We start from the raw sequence: 12718 nt of genomic DNA, 5'->3' as shown, positions 1-12718 counted from the left end.
CAATGCATTCCCTTCCATATACTACAATACCAGCAATCCATCAATTCATACTCATAATTTATATAAAACAGCATAATGGTCCACATAATTTCTTATATCATAATGATTAAACATAATATCTTTATAAGACTCCTTCTTGTTTAAAATTACATAAAATACGTACTACTTCATTAAAACAAGAAACACATGATTTTATATCAGAAACACATAAAAGAGCTCAGAATGTCACACATCAATTATCATTAATACAACCAAGACTCATTCTTTGAACATGTTCCTTAAATTGTCTTGGTTGTAACCCTTTCGTCAAAGGGTTTGTAATCATAAGTTCTGTCCTGATGTGCATGATTGACATTCTTTGTTTCTGAACCTCATCTTTCACAACAAGGCACCTTTAGAGTACTTGTCGTTCTTTGAGAAAAATACTGCTGCAGAGTTATCACAATAAATTTTCAGCGGCTTGCTAATGGTGTCGGCAACCGCAAGTCCTGAAATAAAGTTCCGCAACCATAATGCATGAATTGTGGATCCTTATTGATTCCACTATCATAATCTGATTCTTGCATATAAACCACATAATCATCAGAAATAGCTGACCTACGATTTCTTTGAGGTCTTCTTAATACTACTTGTTGTGGTTCATGCATATCAGTATTATGTAAGTCATTTCCTTCAGGAAGTATTTCTTCATTTATATGTTGTTCATTATCATCATGTTGTTCTACAACAGCTGGAACAACATTTGGAGTAATAGTAGATGAAGGAACTATTCTAGGCAATGTAACATTTACCCTTGTTTCCTTTATTTCTACTATTTCTCTTCTAGTACTCCCACTGACTTCACCATTCTTAATGAATCTTGCATTACCGAATTTTGCAAATGGACCTGGACACTGGCCTGTCTCATCATAATATTCACCACCTCTATCAGACCTTATGATTTTCACCTTTTTATCTAATTGCCTCTCAACTTCCTTTACAAACGTCTCAAGGACATTCACAGATTGAGATTTTTCATGAAGCAAATAGACATAACCATAACGGGAAAAATCGTCAATGAAAGTGATGAAATACTTTTCTCCATTAAAGGCTGGAGTGTCTATAGGTCTGCAAATATCAGCGTGTATTATTTCAAGAAGCTGGCTGCTTCTAGTGGCTCCTTTCTTATTATGTTTGGTTTGTTTACTTTTAATACAATCCACACATAATTCTAGATCACTAAAGTCCAAATTTGACAAAATTTCATTACTTACTAATCTCATCATTCTTTCTTTGGATATATGACCTAGTCGTTTATGCCACAAGAAAGCAGAATCCACACATAATTCTAGATCACTAAAGTCCAAATTTGACAAAATTTCATTACTTACTAATCTCATCATTCTTTCTTTGGATATATGACCTAGTCGTTTATGCCACAAGAAAGCAGAATTTTCATTCAACCTGCTACGTTTACATCCAACATTATTTACTACATTCAACAAGGAATTCGCATACGTGTCATTCAGTTTCAATTTATATAAACCATCAATTATAATACCAGAATCAACATTATCAATATTCTTATATAAATCAAAACAACCAGATCCAATCATACATCTAAAACCGGAAATATCCAATTTACTTGCGGAAATAAGGTTTCTAGATAATGAAGGTACATAAAGGGTAGTGTATAAGTTTAATACATATCCACTTTCTAGAATTAGACGATAAGTCTCTTTCTACAGACACGACATTGAACACCCTTTAGTTCCTTCTTTTCCTTATCCTGCCCATTCTTAGCAGGTGCCTTTTCCTTCTTGAAATGACTTGATTTTCCTTTCTTTTCTTTACCAGCTTTATTACTCACAAAACTTACTGAGTGATTCACTTGATTTTTCAAACGTCCTTCTTCCTGAACAAGTCTACTGCCCAATTCATTACGAGTTCAGGATGAACTGGACAAGAAAAGAATCCTCTACTGTAAGTCCCAGGGAGTTTAACCTTGCTGCAAGATTAGTCATCTCTATAATGTGCTCTTGCATAGTTCGCGACCCATCAAACTTCATGGTCGTGAGTTATGCTATAAGAGTGCCAGCGAGTGACTTATCAGCTGAACGAAAACGCTCTTCCACAGACTGCATATATTCCTTAGCACTTCCTGTTTGTGGAATTGTTGACTTGATGTTGTTAGCAACAGTCATCTTAATAAACATAAGGCTCAATCTGTTACTGCGTTCCCATGCTTTATGGTGTGATTTTTCTGCCTCAGTACTATCTTTTGTAAGAGCAGCAGGTTTATCCTCAAGGAGTGCCAAGTCAAGATCCTGAGCACCTAAATGGAAATTGACTTGTTCACTCCATTCAGAAAAATTAACACCAGTGAACAATGTAACAGATGAAGCATGTGCATTCATGGAAACTCCTTGACTAACAGAAATAACTGTTAGCTCATAACTAACGCGATTCAGATGTAGGCATAATAGTATAATATAGCACTCCTTTGGGTAGATACTATCTTATACTTAACATAATTAAATACCAAACATAAGTAGGTAGTAAATATATTCAATTAAATAGAACTGACATCTTTGGATGGTCAATATTTATTTAATCAAAATATCTATTAAACCTCATCATGTCAACTAGTTATAGAACAAGACTTTCCTTTGGGTAAGTTCTCAGGTTCTATCATTAGTGACGCCAGTTCTTAATTGGTATTATTATAACTGGCAATTTCTATCAATAATCATTATGTCACTTATGCACTAAATGATTATTCTGATTTTGACCACTTTGGTGATTAACAAAATCATAAATCTCATGTGCATAAACATATACCTTATGCAAAACAACATTCTGATTTTGACCACTTTGGTGATTAACAAAATCATAAATCTCATGTGCATAAATAATTTATAACACATACCTTATGCAAAACAATCAGTCATAGAGCAATTACTTTTATGCCCAAATTTCAAACGATTATTTTGTACCAGTAAACTTTAATCGTGCAAAGCCAAAACAGTAAATGATGCACGAAACTTAACCCAATTGAAACCCCTTTATTTCATACTTCAAATATTCAGATCATGCATTTCAAAAAACTTACGCTTACCATTAATTCTTTTGGCATTGAAACCATGCATGCACAGACAATTAAAGAATGCACACTTTCAAATATTTGTCCCTGCTACGCGTCACATTATTTTTCCCTTCATTAATTTGTAAACACTGCAAAACTATAATGCAAGCATACACTTTCGTGTAAAGTCAACGTTTCATCATCAAAACTCTTCAAATATTTAATCCTTCATGATCAAAATAAATGTGTCAATAATTTCAATCTGGATTGAAGGGAAGACGCCCATATGAATAGTAACAAGGAATTCAAAACAAATATCTCTGTCCATAGTTACGTGGTCTCCGAGGATCATACATTTTATTTTCATTTTACTACGGACCCTTCTAATTTCAATTATATTGAATATAAGTAATTAGGGTTCATATTTCCAACCAGTTAATGTGACCCTTGGAATCTAATACCCAAATTACACAATGTCATAAATCCCAAAAGAATTATACTCTGCAAATTACAATAATACCACATGCCTCACTGCCTGAGAAATGCTTCCATTTGGCCAGAAGAAGTCATTTCCGCCTAAGGAACCAGAATACCAAAGAAAATAGCTATCTAGCGTCAATAGTCAAGAAACGGAGATTTAAAGATCTAAATCCATCGCCAAAGACAAAAGTCCAACCAAGAACAAGAAGTCGTAAGGTCACGAGTTCGAATCGTCATAAGTGTCGAAACCCCAAAACCAGTGGCGAAGAGGCGAAAGAATTAAGTGGCTCATTTGACTTTCTTGGTTATAATTACTATATAACACAGTTTGCGGTGAATAATCCAGTTCCACCAAATGCCCTGCAGACAGACTATATTCTGGATACCCGCGCTAATGTGACATTTGAAGTAAATGGACATTTCATTGGAGAAGAGGAAGAGCTGAACACTTTCAGATCTTATCCGGAGGAATAAAGTATGCAATAAATTATACGAAGCATCGCTATAACAACCCTCCTGTTTACATCACACAGAATGGATATGGGGTTTTTGACAACGGCACAACCCCACTGGAAACGACATTAAATGATTCGAATCGAGTGAAGTACCATTATGAACATCTATCATCCTTACAGGAGGCCATAAGGGACGGCGCTGATGTCCAAGGTTATTTTCTCTGGGCTCTTACGGACAATTTCGAATGGACCAGTGGATCTAGTGGCCGATTTGGTTTACATTATGTGGATTACAGGCACAATTTAAAGCGATATGCGAGGGCATCTGCATATTGGTTTAAAGACTTTCTCAAGATTTAAAATACTTGTGCTTTAAATTTCGAGGTAATAAATGAATAAGTAATTAAGCTGAGACTGTCTCTTAAGGACTCATGAATGTGTGATTATTTCATGAAACCCCCACAGTTTCCCAAAGGCTCAATCACATGAGTAAAGCACAGAACAGATCAATTGCAATCATAGGAAATATTCAGTTATTGATATGGCTCTGATACCAAATGTAAAATATAGCTTCTAATAGCCCAAAGATTATCAATACCAAATATTTCACTGACAAACTTAATATGATCTTTGTTTAAGATGACATACCTTGATTAACAGCGGAAGAAGTAATGGCTGCCATCTTCTGTCTTCTGTCTTCTGTCTTCAGAATTCGGTTTCTCTCCTCTTGCCCTCACTTCCTTATGCGTTTCTTGATGGAGAAGAATACAACTCTTGTGTGGGAGAGAGAGGACCCAATCCTTTATATATTATTTAACTCTAATCTGGTACGTCCATCATATACCAATTCAACGCTTAAGATCCAATGCTTTAGATTAGAAACTGCTTTAATGCTTTAATGCTTCTAACTATGGAATGACTTAATTAGTTGGGTCACATTAAGATTTAGAAACTTCCATTTAATTTCTAACATAGGCTTTATTTCTTGTGGAACAGTTGCAAGCAGGGTGAGTTTAGACACGTCGCTCCCAATGAAGGGATAGGGATAGGGAGGGAATTGTTTTAAAAGTGAAATTAGAGTCTTGATAATATTTTATTTTAATATACATGGATAGATGAATGTATATTGTCGTTTTATTTCTATTAGCATTATTTTCTATATATAGTTATTAATTTATAATTTGTATTTACTGTATTAGTATTATTTTTGATATATATATTTGAATATAAAATTTATTTAAAGGGGCCTCTACAATTTATTTATTGTATTAGGGTTATTTTTGATATATATTTAAGAATATACAATTTTTTGATATATACATTTGAATATACAACTTGTTTAAAGGGGAGCCTTTACAATTTATTTATTGTATTAGGGTTATTTTGATATATAGTTAAGAATATACAATTTATTTACTATGGAAGTCTCTACAACATTGCTTTTCTATGATATTTTGTATATAAAATAATTTTTGTAAATACAGTTAGGTGAAGGTTTTTAGTAAACCTAGTATGATGTGCATCTATAGTGATAGCATATTGGTAAAAAAAATGTGGTGTTGTTTATTTATTTATATATGTATGATAGGTTTTTTTTGGATTAAATAAAGTCAGGTGCAAATAATAAAAAAAATAAAAAATCATATAATGCATCATCTAAAGTGGGTAAGTTTTAATTTTAATAATATATAAATGATATATATATAGATTATGAATTTTAAATAAAGTAATCTAATGTGAAAATTTAAAAAAAAAAAAGAAGAAGAAGAAATAAATAATAAAATTTTGTATCTTAAAAGCCCCAAGAGGTAGCTCAATCGCTCAAATCAGTGTCTCGCCAATCGGGAGGTCACAAGGTGAATTCCCTAAAGCTCTTGTCAATTCCCAAGGCGGATTACAGGATGTAGCAGATACCCAGTAACCATGGGTATCCGTGAAACACACATGAAAAAAAAAAAATCTTATATCTTAATAGAATTTTATATATTATTTTTAAATTAATCTTATATATCATTTTTAAATTTAAAAATTAAGAAAAAAAATTATGAAATGAAAATTATTATTATTAATTATATTTTATTGTTATCTAAAATCAATTAGTGTAAAGCTATAAATATTTTTAAAATAAAAAAATATAATTAAAATTTTAAATATATAAATTTTCAATAAAAAAAATTATTTCAAATAATTTTGTGTCTAGACATAATATATTAAAAACACACAATTTATTTATGTAAATAATCAATGCCATGCCACCAAATTAATCTTGTTAATAATTTTTATGGTACATATAACAAAAATTTGAAAACAGAATAAAAATTTGATGGGACATAACATTACATATTTAAGTACGAAGGAACTTAATGAACTTGAAGTACGTCCTTCTGTCAGTGGAAAATCTCACACAATATAGAATATTTGTAAAACGAAGCCAAGCTTTAAACAAAAGTGTAAGTTACAACTTAAATCTAATATTTTTGTTACTTCTGTGAATTATTTTAATGTTTTTAAAATTTTTATAGTTAGGAACGGAGTTGGAAAGTATTAAATGCTGAAATCTTTAATTCTTGCATTTTTCATAATAAAGAATATTCATAATCTAAACAAGGGCAGCTGCGACGCAGCGAGTCCCTGCATCAAGTTGACTTAGCGTGGCGCACGAATGCAGAGATCATTTGCAGCGTCTCAAGGCATCGTTAACAGTGTGAATGGCCAAGGAAACTTGAAAGATGATTAACTGCACTGCGCTTGTAAATAGTATGATGGATAGGTTAGTAAAAATACCCTAAAGAACTAAGGAAACAGAATTGCATATAAGAACAACATTTAGTGCTTACCTCTGGAGAACAACTGATAAAAAAACCCAACGTCACTGGCCATAAAACACACCCTAGATCCAAATCTTTTAAATTCAACGATTTCTTCTTGACAATGAAGAACTATGGAAAATACAAGGAGGAATACTTCAAATTTATGAACGCTGAAAAATGACAAATTGAACTTTTAATAGAAATATTAAAGGCATACCTAGCGATTCCAAGCAACAAATAAAACCTTGCTTGCTACATGCATTAGTTGAAGTTGTAAGGCTGAGAAATAGGCCGCAAACTTATGATACTAGAAAAATAACAGTGGCCCTATGGTTGTGTGTAATGGGATCAATGTGAACCAAATGAGGTGTGGGAGGTAGGTTTAGTCATTTATATCAACCCTAACCATTCCCTACAATTAGATCTAAATAGAAAATCTTAACCGTAGAAACTGAACCTGCCAAAGCAGGCACGTTACATCACGTTGATCGATCTCGCCTGGCAGAAGGCAGTAGCAAAAAAGTAATCTATAAAGTCCGTTTTGGTGATTTTTTTTTATATCGCATGTAAACGAATTGAATACATAGGTTGAACTGTAAATAAAAGAGAACGAAGTAGTTCATAATACAAATAGATATTATATCCATGAGCCAAGGTTGTTATGGAGAGAGTATGGGTATAGTAATGATATTCAATACATTATAAGGAAATAACATATAAAGATCATTGTTAAGAACTAACTATGTTGAACTTAGGAGGGGTAATGATGATAATATATATGTAAGGATAAAGGTTGGTTTCTGACAAGCTAACTAGAGTTTACGGCACGTAAGGTGAAGAAATGACAGTCAAACTAGGCTAACTAGAGTTTTAGCATTCAGATTATATTACTTTTAGTTGTTTTCGTTTTCCTTTATGTAATTATTTTTTAAATAATTATGATTTTGCATTTTTTAAAATTGAAATAGTACATATTTCAATATCCTAACTTGAACTCGGTCATAAACTTACCCACTGCAAACTGTGCCTCTTTCAGGTTATTAATGAGCGAGCTTGGAAAATAAACACCAAAGCTGTAGAGATTGCTCAGTGATTTGGATAGGACAGAGTTCTAATCGCATTGAACTCTATAAAAATATCATTATAATTACATCCACTTAGAACGAAAAAATAAAAATTCAACGCAAATGCCGACTCGTTGTTTCTTTTAGATATATCAACAGAAGGCAGGAAGCACATCCCATAGAGAAAATATTTTTTTTATTGAATTAAAGTAAAATCACCAAAGGTGATAACTTATTAAAGAAACTATGACACAACTGCACGCATTAAATATAACAAGGCGACATATCGTTAAAATTACGAAACAACTATACGAATCATGAAGGGGAACTATGAAACTACAAATTGATGTGAATTAATACAAGAGCATAGTTTAAAGGGTCAATATTTTAGCTATATTTTAAAAGCGACAGCGACAAATGTTACTCGAGGCTTGCATGCAAACCACGTGCCCATCAAATCTAGAACCCTCGGCGACATATCGTTAAAATTACGAAACTATGAAACTACAAATTGATGTGAATTAATACAAGAGCATAGTTTAAAGGGTCAATATTTTAGCTATATTTTAAAAGCGACAGCGACAAATGTTACTCGAGGCTTGCATGCAAACCACGTGCCCATCAAATCTAGAACCCTCTACTTCGTGCACGCAGGATCTTCCAAGCTGCAACAGCAGATGAATGCCGTTGGTCCAATGGGCCAACCGGTGCCGGGAAGCAGAGGTTATTATAACCCCTCGCAGAGGATGACTCGACCCGTGCAGGTTTGCAGTCTTGAAGTGGCGGGGCCGTTATCAAATACCATGGCCATCATTGAGAAAGGTTCAGACGCCACAGAGCCACAGAGGACGAGGACTAAAATTCCTGCCTTTAAGAAAGGTTCAGACCCCACAGAACCACAGAGGACGAGGGTTAAAATTCCTGCTCCTGTTTCCAAGGTGCCATGGGAGCCCATAGCCATCGATAAAAGAATTGTTTACAAACCCACTGCGCCCGTTCCTGTTGCAGATACAGAGCCATACTCGTATCAGAATTACCACACGGCATTTGCTTCAAAGCTCTGAGGTAAGAGAACATCACGTTGAATCATAAATTATATTTTGATTTGGATCTTCGAAAATAACCAGTACTGTAGTTTTTACAGTGCAATTTTGATGAAAGAGACCCTAAATTTCGTACACAAACCATTACAGACCTCCCTTCGTGCACTTTTGTAAAATTCCAGCGCCATTCGTGACCTCCCCACAGTGGGTCGTCTGGATCTGCAGAGACGTAGCCATCCCGGTGGAAGTATAGCCGCATAGGATGAAGCCCGCGCCAATATGCCGTCTCCACTGATCTTCACGCACGACCCTGCAGCAGTTTAGAGATAAGGCTCAAAAGGATGGACAGAAGAAAACTGAGCAGATAATCAAAGGGTAACACAAAGTGTACTTCGGCAAATTTCCTTACTATATTGGCAAATTTTGATTTCCGAGAATTTTTATTATTAGTTCTTTTACTGAAAAAACGTCTAATTTGAAAGCAGTAGTAAAAACGTCTAATTTGAACGCACAGAGTGTAGTTTATCCTCACCTTTACATATCAATGGTTTTTTCAGCTCTTCTTGATAAGCTGACTCCCCTTGCCGTCTCCACTGATCTTCACGCACGACCCTGCAGCAGTTTAGAGATAAGGCTCAAAAGGATGGACAGAAGAAAACTGAGCAGATAATCAAAGGGTAACACAAAGTGAAGGCGGATATGGGTAAACAAGCGTTGCCCTGGACGCTTGCGGGCTTCGCCTCTTCTTTTGGATTGCGCTGCTATTGCGCAGATGCCGCTGCTGCCAGAGAATTACGTTTCTGCAATCTGGTATTATGCAGGGAATGCTCCTTCAAATAGGAATGAGGCGGTGAAGGCCACCGAACACACGAAATCTGCATGGCATGACAGCTGCCTCCATGCAAACCTTCAGCATACGGCCGACACCTGCAAAAGAACAAGCAACTTAGCATATGTATCCCATTCGCACTTAACATTAAACATTAAGGAATTAATGTCAGCATTAAAACGAAACCGCACACGGTCAGGGCCACTTGATTGTGGGTAAGTACCAGTTTAAGCTATGGTCCGGCCTCTTCCGCCTCGGGAAGAGGCCAAATAAGATGGCCAACAGAAGTTCAACTGCAAACTTTAGAATATAACTAATAATACCACTAAAAAACCCTGCAAACTAATGTTATCTGCCCTCCGAACGGTTACTATAGTCCCTGCCGGATGCCAGATGGCAGGGACTAATAAGAAGTGCAAGGGGAAGAAACTGAGATAAAATTCTTAATTAGTCTACATAAAGAATTTCATATTTCACAGTAATCTCAATGTAATTGATGGACCTCACATCATTGGCATAGTAAAGAATTTTCATAACATGTTTGACTAACAAGCCAATGTTGAAGGGTTCAATTCCTGCGATGTAGTTCAAATCACATTCATAACAAAGAATGTTCATAATCAGAATAACAAGTCTAACCAACCAGCACCAGAAAACGATAGAATTGAGCTAAATTGCTGGCTTTAGCTACTGCTGCTAATTAAATATGTGGTAATATTAACGTGCAAACAGTATGGGGCAATTTTGATAGACGAAGGTATATTAAAATTCAACTTAAAATGAAAGAGAAAGAGTAGTTCCTATATAACTTCCCCGTGCTTTTAATATCATTTAATATCTAACGATAGAATTGAGCTAAATTGCTGGCTTTAGCTACTGCTGCTAATCAAATATGTGGTAATATTAACGTGCAAACAGTATGGGGTAATTTTGATAGACGAAGGTATATTAAAATTCAACTTAAAATGAAAGAGAAAGACTAGTTCCTATATAACTTCCCCGTGCTTTTAATATCATTTAATATCTAGGTGAGATAATACACTCAATGATCTGGATATTTTCTTGTTGCATATAGTATTGACCATCTAAAAGTTAATTCATGATTGAATTCTAAGTAATGGAAGTAATATGTGACAACTCTCGTTAATATAAAATTTATTTTTTTACGGAACCAAACAAATTATTATTTTTTTGAAAACATAAACGGTTTTGAATTATGTTAGAGAACAAACTTTGTAGTTACTAGTGAAAAGGATGTTTCTTTAATTAATTAATTAAAAGAAGTAGTTACTTATTCCAAGAAAAGAAACTAAATCTTGGAAAGTATTTGAAGGAAAAAGATCAAGAGGATAGGGGTATGATCAAGGGAAAGAGGAAGAGAACTATGCTCAGAAGTGAGGAAGTTGTGTTAGCGATGTCTAGTTTAGACCATGTAGCTAGATATACATTTAGTTCGAATGAGAAAGAATTCCCTGGAGCAGGGATAACACAGGGGAGATCTATTGATATAGTAAATCTCATGGTAGGGGGGTAATTAGACCATGTAGCTAGATATACATTTAGTTCGAATGAGAAAGAATTCCCTGGAGCAGGGATAACACAGGGGAGATCTATTGATATAGTAAATCTCATGGTAGGGGGGTAAACACAGTGCAGGTCTATGTATAGACCAAAACAAGGAACAACCAAAGTAGATAAGTTGAAAAATGTGTTGGAAGTCATAACATCAGATAAGTGATACTCTTTGTTTGAAGCTTATGACTTACGTAGATTAATAAGTCCTATCCTGTGATATCGAATGAGTATTAGTCAGTGAGTCTAATTCATGTTGGTTATCCTAGAGATTATATTAGTAAAGAGTCTTTTAACAGAGGTAATGAATTCTTTGCGTAGCAATTAAATAGAAATTACATGAATAAGTATTAGAGAAAATAACACCTTTATTACTCATAATGAAGATTGCAGTAAATATCTAAGAAGACAACACATATAACTCTGTGAAAGACAAGCTAGTAATATCATATTTTCAGTATTAAATTCAAATAGTTATATACTGACTTACATACTATAACTCTGTGAAAGACAAGTTAGTAACATCATATTTTCAGTAGTAAATTCAAATAGTTATATACTTACTTACATACTATAGATAGATAAGTTCAGTTGAAAGAATTTACAAGATTTCAATCCATAGGGGAAATCTTAAGTTTAAAGGAAAGCCAAAGAAAATTACATAGGAAAGTAAAGATTATTTTTTTTTTAAGAGAAAAACCCTTATAGGGTTTAGTACTTGTTACAAAAATAAACAAACAGGAACAACATCGGAAAATATCTAAATAACTTCTTGCAATAAATAGAAATTTCGAATGCAAACCCTAGCTACATTCGTAGACTCCAATAGAACTGGAGTCAGAGGAAATAGCAGGTATATCGAAACAATCCGACACTCCCAGAGGAATTCCATGTAGATTGAATACCTTGCAAAAGATTTGTAGGATTAGTACTTAAACTCTAAAGTAGAAAATGAAAGTTATAAATGGAAAAAATTCCAAGAATTTTGAACCATCGCCATAATTCGACATGGCTTAGCTATGAGACATTATTACGCTAGTCAAAAACTGAGGAATTTATCTATTCCTTCACCATATCAAAATAAATAGAGATCTTTCCTTTAAAGAGAAAAATAGAACATTCTCGACATTACCATAAGATCCATAAGTTATCAAGATACATATAAATCCCACTGTAAAATTATAAAATTGTATCGTTAGGGTAGTTATGAAACAGAGACATGACAGAGCAACTGAGAATGAATTAAACCAGAACCATTCATTATATGAGCTCTCGATGAGCGAAACAGTATGTATTAGAGGCACAACCGAGATTACAAACAATGGTCAGAGCCATTTAAATATTAAAGCATGAAACCAATATTACAGTGGTAATTAGAACTACCAACATAATGACCAAAAC

At 34.0% G+C, this 12718-nt stretch overlaps 1 long non-coding RNA gene across 3 annotated transcripts; it reads right to left on the bottom strand.

The window, feature by feature from the left end:
• Window positions 1–8539: 8539 nt before the first annotated feature.
• LOC149209210 (uncharacterized) lies at window positions 8540–9779 on the bottom strand. Of its 3 annotated transcripts, XR_016252840.1 has the most exons (4): window positions 9635–9779; window positions 9449–9528; window positions 9069–9226; window positions 8540–8933 (listed from the first exon to the last, which is right to left on the bottom strand). It is a non-coding gene; the product is annotated as an uncharacterized LOC149209210 (long non-coding RNA). The 3 variants fall into 3 exon arrangements; XR_016252839.1 differs by having other exon boundaries at window positions 9449–9771; XR_016252841.1 differs by having other exon boundaries at window positions 8540–8872; window positions 9449–9739.
• Between the last annotated feature and the right edge of the window lie 2939 nt (window positions 9780–12718).

This window comes from Pinus tabuliformis, chromosome 1_2 (genome assembly GCF_031772625.1).
Source record: "Pinus tabuliformis cultivar Carrire ecotype Pingquan chromosome 1_2, CPIR1, whole genome shotgun sequence".
NCBI lineage: Eukaryota > Viridiplantae > Streptophyta > Pinopsida > Pinales > Pinaceae > Pinus > Pinus tabuliformis.
This window is presented reverse-complemented; position numbering and strand designations above follow the sequence as displayed.